This window comes from Lynx rufus, unplaced genomic scaffold, assembly GCF_022079265.1.
Source record: "Lynx rufus isolate CCGP_SWC_20201006 ecotype Redwood Valley unplaced genomic scaffold, mLynRuf1.p SCAF_35, whole genome shotgun sequence".
Classification (NCBI taxonomy): Eukaryota; Metazoa; Chordata; class Mammalia; order Carnivora; family Felidae; genus Lynx; species Lynx rufus.
This window is the reverse complement of record NW_025814851.1, coordinates 1,367,913-1,388,623: the sequence shown is the minus strand read 5'-3', so window position 1 is coordinate 1,388,623 and position 20,711 is coordinate 1,367,913. Positions and strand designations below refer to the sequence as shown.

The window sequence follows — 20,711 nt, the reverse complement described above, 5'->3', positions numbered from 1 at the left end:
TATCACTTAGTATTATACCCTCTAGATCCATCCATGTTGTTGTAAACAGCAAGATTTCGTTCTTTATTATGGCCAAATAATATTCCATTGTGTTTATACACACACACACACACACACACACACACACACACACACACACACACATACTACATCTTTATCCATTCATCTATTGATGGACACTTGGGTTGCTTCCATAATTTTGCTGTTGTAATTAGTTTCGCTATAAACATCAGAGTGCATATATCTTTTTGAATTAGTGTTTTTTGTAATCTTTAGGGGGGAAATACCCAGTAGTGGAATTGCTGGATCATATGATAGTCCTATTTTTAATTTTTTGAGGAAGCTCCATATTGTTTTCCAGAGTGGCTGCACCAGTTTGTATCCTCATCAACAGTGCAAGGGGGTTCCTTTTTCTCCACATCCTTGCCAACACTTGTTTTATGTGTTTTTGGTTTTAGCCATTCTGACAGGTATGAAGTGATATCTCACTGTAGTTTTGATTTGCATTTCCCTGATGATGAGTGATGTTAATCATCTTTTCATGTGTCTGTTGGCCATCTGTATGTCTTCTTTGGAGAAATGTCTGTTCATGTCTTCTGCCCATTTTCAATTGGATTATTTGTGTGTTTTGGTGTTGAGTTGTATAAGATGTTTATGTATTTTGGATACTGACAGTTTATTAGATCTTGGCTTTTTTTGATTCATGTTTATTTCTGTAGGAGAAATAAGTGTGTCTTTTTGACTCTCAAACTTAGCATTATTCATTTCTGACAAGGAGTAAACAGTGTTTGTAAGAGTTCATATATTGACTATTCTGGTTCCCTAGGTTATGAACTCTGGACACATGGTTCAGCTTTTTTTTTTTTTTTTTTGCCATCACTGCATTTTCTTTTCTCAACCTCACCAACTCCTACGTGTGCCTTTTGTCTTTGGGAATGAGATGGTCTGAGCTCCTAGGCATTCTCTGTATATGATTCAGTTAGCAGCTGGTGCATCTGTTTCTTTTAAGAGATTGATATATAGTAAGTCACAGTTCATCAAACAGTTTTTAATGACTACCATTTCTATGTATGTAAGATAAAATAAAATATGGTCCATACCCTCAAGGAGTTCACAGTCTTGTAGGAGAAAGCATACACATACTTGACAAATGCCTGATGTATTTAAAACCTGCTGGGGGTAAATTTAATCTGATAGAGTTGACAGTGCATTGTATTTGGCTAGTGTTTGGTGATAACATGGTACATATTCATAATTGAGCTCTTGTGGTTTGATTTGCCTCTTTCTTAGACTTTCATGCCAAGTGTGTTGAAAGGATGCTTAAATTATCTTAGGTTCAACCACATAAGTATGCAGATATGTGTATTTTAAAATGTGCTCCAAAAATTTTTTAAGTTTCAAAAATTAGTGTAAGAGTATTATTTACCTATTTAAAAATAAAGCCTATGAAGTTATAAAGAAGACCATGAAAATCACCTGTTATTTCTCCAGCTAGAGACAACTTTTTGTTTATATTTGTCGATAGAGCCTCTAGATTTGTCTTTTTTCCTATTATACATATATAATTTTGTTTATATACATCTGTATATCACATACATGCTATTTTTTAGACTCCCCCCCATATATAGAAGCTACATAAGCAAGCACTTTGTTGGTGTCTTTTTATGAATGTGGTGGTTCAAGTTCTAGGAATTATTGCATCCAACCTATATTTATTCAGCCAATTCTCTCTCCTCTTTGGAGAGCTTCTATGTTCATTTTAGCTATGATATTGAAATCCTTTTGAGCTTTTTCTTGGAACTTCCAGTGTCTAGTGTGTGAAGGTGTTAGATTCAGTTACTCTGAATCTCTGCCAGGGCTTGAATGAGTTATATAACAAGTGCAATAAATGAGAAGCCACGAGCAGTATATTATTAGGACTGGTCTCAATCCCTTAGTGTATTCAACTAGCATTTACTCATGGTATTAAAGATTTTTATAGGACTAATACCAGTACCTTTTTGATAGCTTACTGAACTTTTTAGAACATAGCATTATTTTATCTATCATTTTGTCTGGGAGAGTCCCATTAAAATGGGCATGGCATATGCATTTATAATTTGAATTTTCCTTGCACCACAACCAGGAACTGCAGCTGAACTTTGGAACAGATGGACAAACTTCACCCCAACATATGACTTTAGACTTGTCAGTTACTGGAGTTCCACAACCAGTCTTTTCTGCAGTTTCTCCTCAGACATTGTCTGCTTCACGAATGATTTCCCAGCATCCAAAATTGGTCTTCAACTTGAGCCTGGCCCTAGAAATGGAAATCAGGAATTAACCAAATCACCAGATTCTAATGACTTCTAACTTCTTTTCTTTCTTTCTTTGTTTTTTTTTTTTTGAGAGAGAGAGAGAGCACATGCATGTGGGGGGGGGGGGGCAGAGGGAGAAAGAAAGAAAGGGTGGGGGAGAGAGAGAATCCCAAGCAGGTTCCATGCCCAGTATGGAGCCCGATGTGGGGCTCAATCTCACAACTCTGAGATCATGACCTGAGCTGAAATCAAGAGTCGGATGCTTAACCAACTGAATCACCCAGGCACCCCCAGAATTCTAGTTTATTATTGGTTAACTGTTCTCAAGCTTTGTCAAATAATTCTGCACAATACATGAGCAGTGCACAGAAGGCTGCTGGTACAGTTCAGCTCCCTTCTAATTCCACTGGGGGGCATTCAGGGGCCAATTAGCCTTCACAAAAGATATATTTAGTACCCCACCCATACCCCGTAGTACATCAGGAGTCTAGGAGACTCTAGGTTCTTCAGTGCCACAAAGCCAGACTGTGTATTTGAAGAAACCTTGTTTCCAAGCCTCTAGTCAGCAGCAGCCATTAATTTTACAACCTAAGATTATGGCATCACTACAAAAAATTGTGCAGTGGGATTGTATTCTGAGAGTGTCTGAAGCTCATGCAAGTCAGCAGCAGTGAAAAGGTGATATTAAAAGTGTGATTCAGTCCCTGCAATGACCCTCTTACTCTATTCAACACACTTTTCCAGGGCCACCTGCAGAACTGCCATCCTTCCCAGTGAAGGCTCCTGGGCAGCTGCCATTTGTGATACATCCCCAGAACAAGCTTTTTAGCCATCATAGCCAATTTACCCAATCCAGGCTACAGCACAGTGTGTTTATTCACTGCCAGCCCCAGAATATCTTCTTTGTACTGTACAACCACCAGGCTCACAGTCACCTCATTCTGTGCAGACTTCTTATCCATTCCTGCCTGTGGTACAGGCCTCTTATTTGGCTCCAGCCTAAGGGCATCTTGCTTTTCCAGTGCAACCTCAGGTTTTGTCAGCTTTTCCAGACCAGCCAGCATATATGATCCAAGCAGCTTATTCTGTGCAATCTATAGAACAGTTTGCTTACTGGGCACTGCCACTTGAGCATGCCCATTATTCAGCACAAACTGCTTACACCATCTAGACAGCTGAACAGGCAACCTACATAACTCAGCAAGTATACACAGTAAACCCTACCGATAACAAGCACATACATATTGCAAACGCTGCAGATCAGAAGTTACACTCCGTACCACCTTATGTAGTACAGACTTCTGATGAACAAATCTATTTAACACAACCCTAAGGTGGTAATTCTTCAAAGTTGGAGCAAAAGACATTTTTAACATTAATCTTAATGTCCAGTACTCAGCAGCTGCATCACAAGCAGATGTTGGTTTTAGACACCAGCAGCTAAAAACCCACTCAATTAGCATTACATGTCAGAGGGCCATGGAAGGACAACTTCGGCATCCTGCGCAGATGTCCTTCATTCAACAGGCCTCCTCGCAGGCCCAGATCCAGCCCCCCCCCCACTTTATCTACACAGTTTTCACGATCATATCTAATACCAAGCCAGGTTTCTCATTCAGTTTTCATTCAGCATCTGCACATGACTCATTCATCTTATAGAGAAGCACAGAAAAGCCATCAGTTGTCTACTAAAGAAGGTCTTGTAAATCAACAGCAGTCTTTGGGTAGCCACCACGCTGCTTTCCATCAGCGTTTACCTCATTCACAGGCACCTAACCAAGTTCAGACATTACCAGGTATGTTGAAGGTATGGATATGGTACGGATTATATCTCCTTTGCAAGAAAACTTGCAACCAGTGGCAATGGAAAAATACATAATGCAGCCCTTAAAGCAGACTCAAGTGCTTCAGCATTAGCAAACATTTCCCCTGAAGAAAACCCTAGTGTAGCACCAGCCAGCATGCATTCAGCAGCAGTCCGCTGTCCAGCCACAGTGGCAACATCTTCTGGCTCAACACTTGTTTTTCGGTCAGCAGAAACACAATTACAACAGCAGACCCTCTGTCAAAGCTCTGGGATATTTCTTTCAAATCAGCCACCTTCTTCTGCTCATCAACACTTAGTATTCCAGTGCAGGCTTCCACTGTCTTTTAGAGCATTTCTATGTTATAGACACAGCAGCATTTGCAAAGCCAAGAAATTCCAAAGGTAAATCCTCCTGGAGGAAAAATATAGATGATTGTGATTTTTCTGTGATGTTCAAGGGTCAGGGAGATAGTGAGCTAGGTAGAAATGGCATTGTACAGGGAGTCACAGTCCCCATTCCTGGGTCTTTTCCTTATTCAGTGCGTGGCCTTGACTCAAGTCTCTGGGGTTTCCTCATCTCTAAAGTTGGAGGGGTTAAACCAGATGATGATAACAAAAAAAATATTTGAGCACCTACTTGGGATGTATCAGTGAATAAAACACAAAAATCCCTTCTGGCATTGACTTTTGTTTCCTAATGCAGAGAGACTCTGTTAATAACCTTAATAAAAAGTAAATTTATAATATGGTCCCAGGAGACTGGGGGAAATGTGGAGCAGGGTAAGGAGGAAAGTGGGTTGTAATTTTAAATAAGGTAGTGATCAGGGTAGGCCTCATTGACATTTGAGCAAACATTTGAAGGAGGTGATGTAGCCCACAGTGCACATTTGAGGCAGAGGGAATAAGCAGTGAAAGGCCCTGGAGAAGGAGAGTGTCTGGCATGTTTGAAGAACAGCAAGGAGGCCAGTTAATTCTAAAATGTTAGGAGCCAGTGATTATCTTATTACTCTACATTTATAATACAGCATTTGCCTTTATGAGATGATAGTAATGGACACTATTAAGTGATTCCCAGGTGCCAAATACTGTCTTAATGATTTTACAAGTACTATTCTCACAACTGTATGAATTGTAGCTATCATTACTCCTGTTTTATAGGTGAGGAAACTGAGGTTCACAGAGGTTACAGGAAGGTCAGGATTTGAACCCAAACTATTTGGCTGCAAAGGCTGTGCCCTTAATCATTACACCCACCAGCCAGCCTCTTTGTAAGATAGTATCCTCCCTGCCAGAATTGGAGAAGACGGACATGATGACTTCATTGAGATTTAGTTAACTCAGGGGATTGATTGAATTATTTATAGAAAGAAATTGACAATCTAGTATTTTCTTGTTTTTGTGTGTGTATGTGTGTGTGTGGCTGTTTTGTTCTGCTTTAGATAACTCTGAAGACTCTGAATTTATTGAGTTTGGCTAATAAAATGCCTTGAGGTCCTTAGATAAAAGGTGTACTGTCCTGTAGGAATTTTCTATTGATGGTATTTTAGTATTCCAAACAGCTATTATCTCAAGTACTGTGTATTTTATAAAATTCCCTCTTCCTCAAGGGTATAAATTATAGTGAATTCCAGTGTGTGCAAGCTGACTCCTAACAGAAACAATCAAGGATTAATAAAGATCTTTGCAGTTGATGGTTCTTCAGACAAAGCATTCTATTCTGAGGTTATTTCTTTAAAAAAATTCTTTTAATGTTTATTTATTTTGAGAGAGAAAGAGAGCGTGAACAGGGTAGGAGCAGAGAGAGAGGGAAACACAGAATCCAAAGCAGGCTCCAGGCTCTGAACTGTCAGCACAGAGCCTGATGCAAGACTCAAACCCACAAACTACGAAATCATGACCTGAGCTGGAGTCAGACGCTTAACTGACTGAGCCACCCAGGAGCCCCTGGGGTTATTTCTTTAGAATAAAGTTCTTCATGAAGTATTTTGGAATGGAATATTCGTTTCTGTAGGTGTGTGCTGTATACTTTCCTTACCTAATTAAAAAAAATTCCTCAACATTTTATTAAGAAAAATTTCAAAGATAACATAAAATTTGAAAAATCATAAAGTGAACATCCATATAACCTACCAACTAGATTCTATAGCTAACTTCTGTTGTATTTGCTCAATTACATATCCATCCCTTTATTCACTTATCAATCCATCTCGTTTTTCTGGCACATTTCAAAATTAAAGTTGTTGACATCAGTATACTTCATAAATACTTCAGCATTCATATCATTGGCTAGAACTAAGCGTTAATTTTTTTAGTTTATATTTGTATGCAGTAAAATGCATAGATTATAATTCAATGAGATTTGACAAATGCTTACACTTGTGTTACGCAACCAATTATCAAAATATAGACCAGGTGTTGGCAAACATTTTCTGTAAAGGTATAGGTAGTAACTATTTTAGTCGTTGTGGGCTATAGAGTCTCTGTTACAGCGACTCAGCTCTGCTATTACATGCATGAAAATGGCCATAGACAATATATAAAAAAAATTGACATGGCTGTGTTTCAATATAACTATTCACAAATAGATGGTGTGCCAGCTTTGGCCTGCAGGCTGTAGCTTGTCCACCCAATTCAGAATACTGCCATTACTTCAGAAAGCTCCCTCATGACTCTTCCCAGTCAATACTCCCCACACCCCACCAGAGTTGACTGTTGTTGAGTTTTTTCACCTTAGTTTATCCTGTTCTAGATCTTCATATAATTGGAATCATACAGTGTGTACTCTTGTATAAGGCTTCTCTCAGTAGATTTTTGAGATTGATCCATATTGTGTGTATCAATAATTTCTTTTTACTGCAGAGTAATATTCTATTGTATGAATATACCAAATCTGTCCATTTTACTATTCATGAGTACCTGAGTGGTTTCTAGTTTGGGGTTATTAATAATAAAACTGCTGTGAATATTCTTGTATAAGTCTTTTTGTTAACATATGTTTTTATTTCTCCTGAATAATACCTAGGAGTAGAATTGCTGGGCCATGGGATAGGTATTTACCTTTTTTCCACATTGGCACTATTTTACAGTAACATCAGCAATATATGAGTGTTACACCCTCACTAACACTAATTTTAGCTATTCTGGTGGGTGTGTAGTGGTATCTTGTAGTTTTAATTTGCATTTCCCTGATGTCTGTGTTGTTGAGCACCTTTTCATGTATTTATTGGCCTTTGTGTATTTTTCTTTGTGAAGTGTCTGTTCAAGGCATTTGCCCATTTTACTTTGCCCATTGTAGTTGCCTTACATTGTTGGCTTGTACAAGTTCTTATATATTCTGGATAATACTAGCCTTTTAGCAAGTATATGTTTTACAGATCTATTCTCCAATCGGTGGATTGCTCATTAATTTTTGTAATGATTTCATTTGACGAAACAGAGTATTTAGTCTTGATGAAGTTGATGAAACAGAGTATTTAACCTTGATGAAGTCTAATTCATCAGAATTTTCTGTTGTGGTTACTTTTTTCTGTGGCCTCAGAAACCTTTGCCTACACCCAAGTTACAAAAATACTCCCTGTTTTATGGTTTTAGGTTTTATGTTGAGGTCTGTAGTCCATCCTACATTAATTTTATGAGTGGTGTGAAGTAGGAGGTCAAAGTTCTTTCTTTTCCCCATATGAATAACCCACTGTTTAAGCTGTTGAAAAGATTTTGTTTTCCCATTGGATTGTTTAGCATCTTGTCCAAAGTAAAATAAACTTATAAATATGAATCTGTTTCTGGGCAATGTATCCTGTTGCATTGATCTAGTTGTCCATCCATTTGCCAGCACCACACTGTCTTGATTACTGTTGAGTTATAATATATCTTGAAGTTAGATAATACAATTCTTTCTACTTTGTTTGCATTTTCAAGATTTCTTTGGATATTCTAGGTCCTTTGCATGTCCATATAAATCTTAGAATTAGATGGACAATTTCTACCAAAAAATGGTGGGATTTTAGTAGGGATTGTTTCAGATCTGTAGATCAATTTGAGGAGATATGCCATAACAATATTGAATCTTCCAACCCAGGAAAATGGCATATTTCTTCATTTATTTATATCTTCTATCATTTCTCGGCAATGTTTTGTAGTATGGGGGTTGTGGCACATCATTTGTATGTGTGTGGTGGTAGTGGGAACTCACCTTTGGATAAGCTTATTCCTAATTTATGTTTTGATGATACTAAAAATGGAATTACTTTTTAAATTACATTTTCCAATTGTTTGCCATTTGTATATAAAGTAAAATTGTTTTTTTCACCTTTTGGGATGAGCACTGGGTGTTGTATGGAAACCAATTTGACAATAAATTTCATATTTAAAAAAATTGTTTTTTGTCCTTGTACTCTGTGTCTTTATGAAGTTCAATTTATTAGTTCTTGTTCTTTCATTGATTCCTTGAGATTTTCAATGTAAATAATCAAATGCAGACAGTTTTATGTCTTCCCTTCTAATCTTTATGTTTTTTATTTCTGTTTTTGCCTTATTGCACTGGCCTCAACCTCTAGTACAATGTTAAATAGCAAAAAAGATACTGGACAGTTTTCCTTGTTCCCTGATGTAAGGGAGAAAGTGCTTGATATTTCACCACTAAGTATGCTGTTAGATATAGGGTTTTCTAGATGACCTTTATCAGATGAAGAATTTCTCTATATTCTCAATTCACTAAAAATATTTTATCCTGAGTGGATGTTGAATTTTGTCAAATGCTTTTTTCTGCATCTGTTGAAATGGTGATATGACATATGACTAATATGGCTAAATTTACATATACCATTTTACTATTTTTTCTCTTTACCCCTCTGGTTTTTTTTTATTTCTCCTGGCCAAACTTCTTTGGGTAAAAAAAATTTTTTTTAGAATCCAGTTTTAATTTTACTATTTTTTTTAGCTAAATACTCTTCCTATGTTTTAGTAATTTCTATCAACTTTATCTAGGCATTCTTTTATTGAGATATAATTCATACACCATAAAATTCACCCTTTTAAACTGTACAATTCTATGATTTTTAGTGTATTCACAAGGTTGTGCAACCATCACCACTAACTAATTCCAGGATATTCTTGTCACCCTAAAAGAAACGCCCTATTAGCAGTCATTATTCTTTACCCCCATCTCCCCTGCCCCTGCCATTCACTTATCCAATATCTATTTAGTTGCTTATTCTAGACATTTCATATAAATGGAATCATGCTATATATGCCTTTATGGGTCTGGCTTCTTTCACTTATGATAATGTTTTCAGGGTTTATCCATGGGGTAGCATGCATCAGTATTTCATTCCTTCTTACAGCCAAATAATATTCCATTGTATAGACATATTTTGTTTACGCCTCCATCAGTTGTTGGACATTTGGGTTGTTTTTACTTTTTTGTTGTGAATAATGCTAGTATGAGCATTTGTGTACAAGTTTTTGTGTGAACATTCATTTCTCTGGTAATATACTCAGGAGTGAAATTGCTGAGCCATATGGTAACGCCATGTTTAACTTTTTGGGGAACTGCCAAATTTTCCAAAGCATGTGTACCATTTTACATTCCTACCAGCAAGGTATAAGGATTTCAATTTCTTCATATCCTTCTCAACACTTGTTATTTGTCTTTTTGATTGTAGCATCTTAACGGATGTGAAGTGGTTTGCATTTCCTTAAAGGCTAATGATGTTGAGAATCTTTTCAAATGCTTGTGGACTCTTTGTGTATCTTCTTTTTTTCTTCTTTGGAGAAATATCTATTCAAGTCCTTTGCCCATTTAAAAAAATGTTTTTTAATGTTTATTTATTTTTGAGACAATGCGAGAGACAGAGTGCAAGTGGTGGAGGGGCAGACAGAGGGAGACACAGAATCTGAAGCAGCCTCCAGGCTCTGAGCTGTCAGCACAGAGCCCAACACAGGGCTCGAACTCACGAACCATGAGATCATGACCTGAGCCAAAGTCGGACGCTCAACCAACTGAGCCCCTCAGGCGCTCCAGTCCTTTGCCCATTTTTAAATTAAGGTTCTTTTTGTCTTTTAATTGTTGAGTTTTAAGTGTTCTTTATATATTCTGGATGCTGGACCCTTATCAGATATGCAACTTGCCAGCATTTTCTCCCATTCGGTGTGTTCTCTTTTCACTTTCTTGATACTATGCTTTGCAGCTTAAAACTTTTTAATTTGATAAATCCAATTTATGTTTTCTTTGGTTGCTTTGTGCTTTTGTAATTTTTCCTTTTTTAATTTGAAAGACTTTTATTTCTTTTTCTTCCTGATTGCTCTTTCTAGAACTTCCAGTGCCATATGGAATAGAAGTAGTGAGAGAGGACATCCTTGTATGATTGATCTTAGTGGGAAAGATTTGAATCTTTCACCATTAAGTGTAATGTTAGCTATGGATGTTTCCACTTTTAAACAACTTTATTCAGGTATAATTTATGAACAATAAACTGCATATATTTATAGCATACAATTCAATGACTTCATAGATATATGCCACAATCAAGATGCTTAACATTTCACCAAACCCCAAAAATTTCTTGTGTCCCTTTTCAGTGTTTTTTTTTTTTGTGGTTTCTCAAGGGATTTTAATTTACATTCTTAATTCTGCAGTTTCTACATGGCTTTAATATTTTATTTAATAGTGTATTATATAAAATATAAGAACCATGTAACCATTTATTCCCTCTAGGCTTTAAGCTATCATTGATATATATATATATATATATGTGTGTGTGTGTGTGTGTGTGTGTGTGTGTGTGTGTGTATACATATATATTATACGTACATGTATCATAAGCCATACAATGCAATCTTATAACTTTTGCCTTATATAAACAAACATTTTTCAAGAAATTAAGAGAACAAATTTAAACTTTGATGAGGTCCAATTTTTCAATTTATTTATTTATTTTTTGTATTGATTGTGTCTTTGGTGTTAAATCTAACTTTTTGCCTAGTCTTAGACCCTGGAGTTATTCTCTTGTTTTTGTTTGTTTGTTTGTTTAAGTTTATTCATTTATTTTGAGAGAGAAGAAGGGGACAGGTAGAGATAGAGGAAGAGAGAGAATCCCAGTCAGGCTCCACTCTGTCAGTGTAGAGCCTAACATGGGGCTTGATCTCATAAACTGTGAGATCATGACCTGAGCCAGAATCAAGTTTGGACACTTAACTGAGCCACCCAGGTGCCCCTATTTGTTTTTTAATTTATGGTTTTCACTTATGATCTAGGTGATCTATGTTATTTTGTTAATTTTTGTATAAGGTGTGAGGTTAAGTTCGGGATTTTTCTTTTTCTTTCTTTTCTTCTACCTATAGATGTACAATTGCTCTAGTGTGATTTGTTGAGAAGACTACCCTTCTTCCATTGAATTACTTTTTATACCTTTGTCTAAAATCAGTTGGGCATATTTGTGTGGGTCTTTTTCTGGGTTCTCTATTTTGTTAAATTCATTTATGTCTCTGTCTCCCTGTTAATTACATAGGTCTTGATTACTGTTGCTATACAGAAAGACTAACATTGAGTAAAGTGTTTTCTCCCCCTGCCTTCTTTTTTTAAAGATTATTTCAGTCATTATCTAGCTATTATAGGACTTCTAACTTTCCATATAAAGTTTAGAATAATCTTGTCTATATCTATAGCAAATCTTGTCAGGATTTTGATAGTAATTGCATTAATCCTATATATAAATGTGGGGAGAATTGACATGTTTACCGTATTGAGTCTTCCACTACTCATGAATGCAGTGTCTCTCCGTATATTTAGGTCTTCTTTGATTGTTTTCATTAGCACTTTGTAATTTTCAGCATACATATACTGAACATCTTTTATTAAATTTAAGTATTAAGTAATTTTCTTTGAAGAGATTACAAATGGTATTGTTTTTCATTTCAGTTTCACATGTTCACTGTACATAGAAATGCAGTTGGTGTGTGTGGGGGGGGTGTGTGTGTCTTGTATCCTATGACTTTGCTGAACTTAATTATTTTTAGAAGAGTTTTTTGGGTAGAATACTTGTGATTTTTTTTTTTTATGTAGACAATCATGTAATCTCCAAAATGTAGACCATTTAATCTCTTTCTACTCTATATGCCATTCTCTTTCTACTCTATATGCCATTTAGTTCTTATTTTCCTTTTGTTGTGCTGGTTAGCATTTCAAATACTGTGTTGAATAAGAGTGATGAGAATGAACATACCTTGTTCCAAGCTTAGAGGAAAACATTAAGTCTTTCACGATTAGGTATGATGTAAGCTATAGATTTTTCCTACATGCTCTTTATCAAGTTGAGGTAGTACCTAGCAGCTATTTCTGAGTCACTGAGAAAAATTCCTTTTCTGTGTTAATATAATTTTATGATTTTTTTTTACCTATTGGTGTTGTGGATTACATTGATTTCAAATGTTGAAACAGCACTGCATCCTTGGAATAAACCCATTTGGTCATAATGTATAATTCTTTGTGTGTATTGTTGGATTTAATTTACTAATATTTTATGCAGGATTTTTGAATCTTTTTTTTTTTTAATTTTATTTATTTTTGAGACAGAGAGAGAGCATGAACAGGGGAGGGACAGAGAGAGAGGGAGACACAGAATCTGAAGCAGGCTCCAGGCTCTGAGCCGTCAGCCCAGAGCCCGACGCGGGGCTCGAACTCACGGACCGTGAGATCATGACCTGAGCCGAAGTCGGACGCTTAACCAACCAAGCCACCCGACGCGGGGCTCGAACTCACGGACCGTGAGATCATGACCTGAGCCGAAGTCGGACGCTTAACCAACCAAGCCACCCAGGTGCCCCAGGATTTTTGAATCTTAAGTTCATGAGAGATATTAGTCTGCCATTTTTCTATATCTTTGTAATTTTCTGTCTGGAGATTGTATCAATTGCTGAGAGAGGATGCTGAAGTTTAGAATTGTAGATTTATATATTTCTCTTTTTAGCTGATTTTTTCCCATTTGTTTTGAAGGTCTCTTGTTCCATGCAATCACATTTAGGATGGCTAGGTCTGCTTGTTGGATTGATCTTTTTATCATTATATTATGTCCCTCTTCATCCCTACTAATTTTCTTTTCTCTGAAGTACACTTTATCTGATACTACATATCCACTCCTGCTTTCTTTTGATTAATGTTAGCATGGTATATCTTTCTCCTTCTTTCTACTTTCAACCTACTTGTCTTATTGTGTTTAAAGTGAATTTCTAGTAGAAAGCATCCAGCTGGGTTGGGGTTTTTTTTGTTGTTGTTTTTTTACCCACTCTGCCCATGTTTTCCTTTCATTTGGTATATTTAGACCATTTACACTCAAAATAATTATTGATATCTTAGGACTTAAGTTTGACATTTTAGTATTTGCTTTTTGTTTCTTTCCCATGTTTCTCCTTCCTCTGTTTCTCTGTTCTTGTCTTCCTGTAAGTTACTTGCAGATTTTTTCAGGATTCCTTGTTTTATTTATACTGTTTGCATGTATTGTGCTGTATAGTTTTTTAGTGGTTGCTCTAGGTATTACTCTCTGTATATGTAACTAATATACTCTTCTAGTATGGACATTTTACCACTTCAGGTTGAGTATTGAAACCTTACTTCCATTTAGGTCTCCTTACCCTTCCTACTTTTAACATATAATTGTCTCGTGGCGCTTGGGTGGCTCAGTTGGTTAGGCGTCCAACTTTGGCTCAGGTCATTATCTCACAGGTTGGCTCATTAGTCTGAGCCCCACATTGGGTTCTATGCTGACAGCTCAGGGCCTGGAGCCTGCTTCGGATTCTGTGTCTCCCTCTCTCTCTGCCCCTCCCCTGCTCGCACTCTGTCTCTCTCTCTCTCTCTCTCTCTCTCTCTCTCTCTATCAAAAGTAAATAAACACTAAAAAAATTTTAAATATAATTGTTTCAGAGCACCTGGGGGGCTCAGTTGGTTGAACGTCCAACTTCAGCTAAGGTCATAATCTCACAGTTCATGAGTTCAAGCCACGTGTCCGGCTTTGCGCTAACAGCTCAGAGCCTGAGCCTGCTTCAGATTCTGTCTCTCTCTCTCTCTCTCTCTCTCTCTCCCCCCCTCCCTCCCCTGCTCACGCTCTGTCTCTCAAAAATAAATAAATATTAAAAAATTAAAAATAAATAAAAGTAAAACATAATTGTCTCAAGTGTATCCTTATATGTTAAGTACCACAATAGATGTTACATGTTTACAGACCTACTAGCGAAAAGTTCTAGTTTTGTTTAGTCTGAGAATATCTTTTTTTCTCTTTCATTTCTGAAGGTATATTTTGCTGGATGTAGAATTCACGGTTAACAATTATTTTCTTCCAGCATTTGAAAAATGTTATGCCCCTCCTTTTGGCTTCCATATGTTTAGGTGAGAAATATGCTGTCATTCAAGTTGGTTCCACTAATGTAATGTGTCATTACTTCCTAGTTGCTGTTAAAATTTAGTTTTTACAAGTTTAATTATGATGTATCTTGGCATGGATTTCTTTGGGTTTATCCTCTTTGAAATTCACTCAGCTTCATGCATTTGTTTTATGTCTTTGGCCAAATATGGGAGGTTTTCAACTATTATTTCTTTGAATATTATTTTCTGCTACATGTTCTTTCTTGTTTCCTGCCAAGGCTCCAATTACATGAATTTTCAGTCTTTTTTTTTTTTTTATTGTGTTCCATAGGTTTAGAGGCCCTGTTAATTTCTTTCAGTTTCTTATCTCTTTTATTCAAACTGAGTAAATTCTAATTAATCTGTATTCAAGTTCACTTACTCTGTTTTCTGTCATTTGCATGCTGTTAATTAGCCCATTCAGTTAGTTTTTTATTTTTTATTTCTGTTTTTTTCCTCAGGTTTTCTATTTTTTCATTTGTTTCCAGAGAAATTGTAATTACTTACTGAGGATTTTTTTCTGACAGCTGCTGTAAAATCCTTGTAAGATAATTCCAGCATCTGATTCATCTTGGTATTGATGTGAGTTGATTGCATTTTCCCATTTGAGTTGTGATTTTTCTTTTCATGTGACAAGTGATTTTTTTTGTTGTATATTGGATATTTTTAGTATTATGATTGGAGACTCTTGGTCATATTTAAATCTTCTATTTTAGCAGGCACTTGGACTATTGAGTTTAGCCTGTAGACTCTATCCTTCTTTTGTGGGCCATAGTTCCAAAGATAATTTAGTTTCTTGAGCTCTTGTAATACTGTTCTGGTCTGCTTGGTCTTCTGGCTCTTGTTGAGCCCTCACTGGGCCCCTATTGGTGCTACCTGCAGTAGTGGAAAGGGTTTTTCTGGGCTGCCAAGTGTAGATTTCAGGAGTGGTAGATGCTGGGCCGAAGGATGGAAAGCATATCCCCTGGCCTCTTATCTGGCCACCTGATGCTGGTACCCTTCATACTCGATCTTGCCTAGTGCCACTAGAATATGGAAGCATTTACCTGGTTACTGTTTATTGCTGGTCAGGAGTTAAGGGGTCATCATGGCTCTCTGCCACTGGACACAGGTGAGGACATAATGATGTGGGTTGCCTTCTGCCTTTAGGTGAAGTGTCAGGAGACACCTAGTCTGGAACTTTTCCTGCTGTGTGGTGGAGCACAGGAGCTTCTGGGTCTGGAAGGCTCTGTACTACCCGACTCTTTCCTCTGTTTCTTCAATCTTGTAAGAATGTTGGTGTTTTCTTCTGATTTTTATCTGCTATAGAGATTACTCTCAGATGAAAAGCCATAAAAATGGCAAACTCATCCACTATTCTTCCTTTTTTCCTACTGTCACCTTCCTACCAGTTTCTACCTGCTTTTGCTTGGTCTCAGGCAGTGTTTTGTTTTACATTTGTCCAGCACTTTCATTGGTAACTTCCCAGGGTGGGGGAGGGTATTAGAAGTAGAACCTTACTTTCCAAATTTTTGTCATTGCAAAATAGCACTTACGTGAGGTAATCACTGTAGTCCTGTCAGTAAACCCTAGAAAGTTGAAGGGATGGTATGAATTTCTGATATTTGGGTTATTTTACTGCCAAGGTAGAGGAAAGAGAGATCTTCAGTCTGGTCAAATAGCAAGCTATGCTTACATTTTGTGTCTGTCTCTCCAATAAAACTGAAGATTTTTTGCATAGAGATCTGTACACTATTTACCTCTGTATTCCTAGCACCTAGCATAATGATTGATAAAAATAGTTGCTTGTTGCATGTCTGTTGAATAAATTAATAAATAACAATGTCTATAGATATCTCTATCATCCTGTTCTCAGTGACAGAAGTGTTCTTTGTTAATATTTATCATTCTTGTTGCCTAATCAGGACTTCCAAATTGATAACGAACTTGTGTTTGGTGGGTGACCTAATATCTGTTCTTATTTGTCCATTTTATTTTCCCATTTAGAAATGGACTATGGACATAAGAGACAGGAAGTGAATCATGAATTCAGATGTGCCAATTGTGGTTTTGATCATATTATCAAATAATATGGAAAACCACTTATTCTGATAATTATTTATTGCTAAGGTCAGCATTTCTTACTTCCTCTAGTGTGATGTGTAGTAGTAGTGAATTAGTACTTCCAGTGGTTAAGATTGATTTCATTTGACATTGTGGTCTAATCAAGTATCCATTTAGATGGTTTCATTTTCAAGCTCTTGAAGAGAAATATTAAACCTCAGCATTTTATATGCAGTTGCATCCCTGCTCAGTATGTTTTGATATCACTTTGCTTTTCTACCACAATATTTGCATTACTTTTTCTTTTTTAAAAATCTTTTTCCAGTTACTTTAATTATATGAGTAATATGCCAATATATACTTTTGGTAAAAATTTAAAACAATACAGAGAAGCCTCATTTGATCCACCCATATCCTTGTTCCTTCCGTTGTCAGATTGGTGTATATTCTTTCAGATCTTCTTCAGTGTAGTTACATATATAGATATGTACACTTAGACCGTACACAACATTGTTTTCTGGTTTGGTCTTTAAGCACATAAAAGAGATCCTACTGTATATGTCACTTTGTACTTTTTTAACTTAATTATGTGTCTTGGAAATATATCTTTATTATTACATATAGGTATACTGGATTTCATTTAATTTTTATTTAATTGCTCCATAGTATTCATTAGTAAGACTACACTGAAGTTTGTTTAGCTGTTCCTCCTGCTGATGAACATTTTGGCTCTTTCCAGTTTTTCACTATGTTTTAAAAATTTATTTTTATTTTATATTTATTTATTTTTAATATTTATTTATTTTTGAGAGAGAGAGAGACAGAGTGTGAGCAGGGGAGGGGCAGAGAGAGAGGGAGACACAGAATCTGAAGCAGGCTCCAGGCTCTAAGCTGTCAGCACAGAGCCCAATGCAGGGCTCAAACCCATGAACCATGAGATCATGACCTGAGCCAAAGTCAGACACTTAACCAGCTGAGCCACCCAGGCACCCTTATTTATTTATTTAGAGAGAAGGGAAGGGGCAGAGGTGGAGAGAGAATCTTTTTTTTTTTTTTAATTTTTTTTTCAACGTTTTTTATTTATTTTTGGGACAGAGAGAGACAGAGCATGAACGGGGGAGGGGCAGAGAGAGAGGGAGACACAGAATCGGAAACAGGCTCCAGGCTCTGAGCCATCAGCCCAGAGCCTGACGCGGGGCTCGAACTCCCGGACCGCGAGATCGTGACCTGGCTGAAGTCGGATGCTTAACCGACTGCGCCACCCAGGCGCCCCGAGAATCTTTTTTTAAAGTTTATTTATTTTGAGAGAGAGAGAAAGAGAGAGATCGCGCCTATGTGTGAGAAGGAGGGAGGGGCAGAGAGAAAGGTTAAAGAGAATCCCAGCATGAGGCCTGAACTCATGAACTGTGAGATCATGACCTGAGACAAAATCAAGAGTCAGATGCCCAACTGACTGAGCCACCCAGGTACCCTGAGAGAGAAAGTGTGAGAATGAGAGAGAGAGAGGGAGGGAGGGAGGGAGAGAGAGAGAGAATCTCAAGCAGGCTCCATACCCAGCATGGAGCCCAACGTGGGCCCAATGTAGGGCCCAATGTGGGGCTTGATCTCACAACTGTGAGATCATGACCTGAGCTGAAGTCAAGAGATGGACGCTTAACCGATTGAGCCACCGAGGCGCCCCCAGTTTTTCACTATTTTAACTAATATTATAGTGAACAAAGTAGATCATACTAGAATAGACACTGGGACAGAATTACTAGACTATAGGTCCTATACATTTTTCATATTAATACATATTGCCAAATTGCCAAGGGACTAGACCAATTTAAATCCTCAGCAGCCGGTGGTACAATCTGTCAATATTTGATAATATCAGATTTTTTTTTTTTGCTAGACTGATGAGTAAAAAGAACATATTGTTTTAATTTATATTTCCTTGATTACTAGAGATGATGAGCATGTCTTCATAAGTTTATTTTTAACTTTTTATTTTGAAATGATTTTAGATTCACATAGTGTTTGCCAAAATAGTACAGAGAGTTCCTGTGTCCCCCTTCACTCAGCTTTCCCCAATATTAACATCTTATATAACCATAGTGCAATCATCAAAACCAGGAAATTGACAGTGTATGATACTATTAATTAAACAAAAAACCTTATTTGGATTTTGACAGTTATCACATGACTCATTTATTTTGTGTGTATCTGTAGTTCTGTAAATTTATTTCATGTATAGATTTGTGTAGCAATCTCCACAATCAGAATGTAGAACAGTTCCTTCACTCAGAAAAACTCCTTTGAGCTATCCATTTATAATCATACCCTCTTCCACCTCTAACCCCTGGCAATCACTAATCTGTTCCCCATCAAGATCGTTTTCTCCTTTGGAGACTATCGTATCAATGAAACTATACAATGTGTAACCTTTTGAAAGTGACTTGAGATCCGTTCCAGTTGTTATGTGAATCACTAGTTGGTTACTTTTTATTGTTGAATACTATATAGCTACACCATAGTTTGTTTACTTCTTCATTTGTTTATTGAATATTCATTTTTTTGCTTGCAAATGTTATTTGCCTATTTGAGAACTTTCTCTTTTTCTCTTTGATTTCTTTATATGTTCTAATGCTAATTCTTTGTTAAATATATTGCAATTACTTTCTTTCGGTGTGTCCTAATTTGCTTATAGTGTCCTTTGTCACCCAGAAGCTTTTATTTTTTATAAGATCAAATCTATTCACCACTTTTTTCTCCTTTTGGATTTTGCAGCTTGCTTAGGAAGGCTCAGCGTAAAATATTCTTCTATATTTTCTTCTAATACTCTAAAATTTTTTCTTTGTTTAGCTCTATGTTCCATTTTGAATTTTTTAAATGTTTTTATTTACTTTTGAGAGAGAGAAAGGGAGGAATACAGAGAGAGAGAGAGAGAACGAACGAACAAACATGAGCAGAGGAGAGGCAGAGAGAGAGGGAGACACAGAATCTGAAGCAGGCTCTGGGCTCTGAGCTGTCAGCACAGAGCCCAATGCAAGGCTTGAACTCAAACCGCAAGATCATGACCTGAGCCGAAGTCAGACACTTAACCGACTGGGCCACCCAGGTGCCCTTCTATATTCCGTTTTGATTTTGAGTTTTTTTGTGGACTGTGTTTCTTCAAAATGGATAGATATCTGTGGACTAGTTGTGTTTTTTCAAAATGAATAGATATCTGTCCCAACATATTTATCATTATCCCAACTGTTTGTCATTTCCACACTGATCTGAAATGGTATCTTTATCATATCTGAAATTACTATGCATTCTTGACTCATTTCTCAATTCTCTTTTGTTCCTTTGACTTTTATCTATTCTTATACCAATACTCTAGTGTTTTTAACAACTTTATTTGTAAGAAATTAAAGATTTTTCTTTGATTTACTCTTAGATAAAACTTGTTTTAAATGATTGTTAATTTTGAATTGGATACATTTTTATTGTTAATATATGTATTTATGGCATTGTAGTCAGACCACACTGTCTACTTATTGGAATTTGATATTTCTTTTTTTTTCTCTGTGTGCTAAAGATTTATATTTTCCATTCTTGGATGTGTATTCCAAGTTTTGTCTATATTTATTACATTATGCTTCTTAATTATAATATTAAAATTCTCTATATCCTTTATTTTTTGTCCAATTCTTTCACTTTCTGAGAAAAAGCGTTGAAGTATCCAACTATAATTGTGGATTTCTCCATTTCTTCTTTTTTTAAAAAAATTTGTTTATTTAAATTTGTTTATATAAATTTGTTTATTAGTTAACATACAGTGTAGTATTGGTTTCAGTAGAAGAACCCAGTGATTCATCACTTATATACAACACGCAGTGCTCATATCAAGTGCCCTCCTTAATGCCCGTCGCCTGTTTAGCCCATTCCACCACCCACCTCCCCTCCAGCAACCCCTAGTTTGTTCTCTGTATTTAAGAGTCTCTTATGGTTTGCCTCCCTTTCTATGTTTCTCTTATTTTTCCTTCCCTTCCTCTATGTTCATCTGTTGTGTTTCTTAAATTTCACACAAGTTAAATCATATATTTGTCTTTCTCTGACTGACTTATTTTGCTTAGCATAATACATTCCAGTTCCATCCATGTTGTTGCAAATTGCAAGATTTCATTCTTTTTGATCACCGAGTAAT

General features: G+C 36.5%; 1 protein-coding gene across 1 annotated transcript in view; it reads left to right on the top strand.

Moving 5' to 3' along the window:
• The window catches only part of WNK3 (WNK lysine deficient protein kinase 3), a 154,448-nt gene that overhangs the window by 50,608 nt on the left and 83,129 nt on the right, over window positions 1-20,711 (top strand). The window lies entirely within an intron of this gene.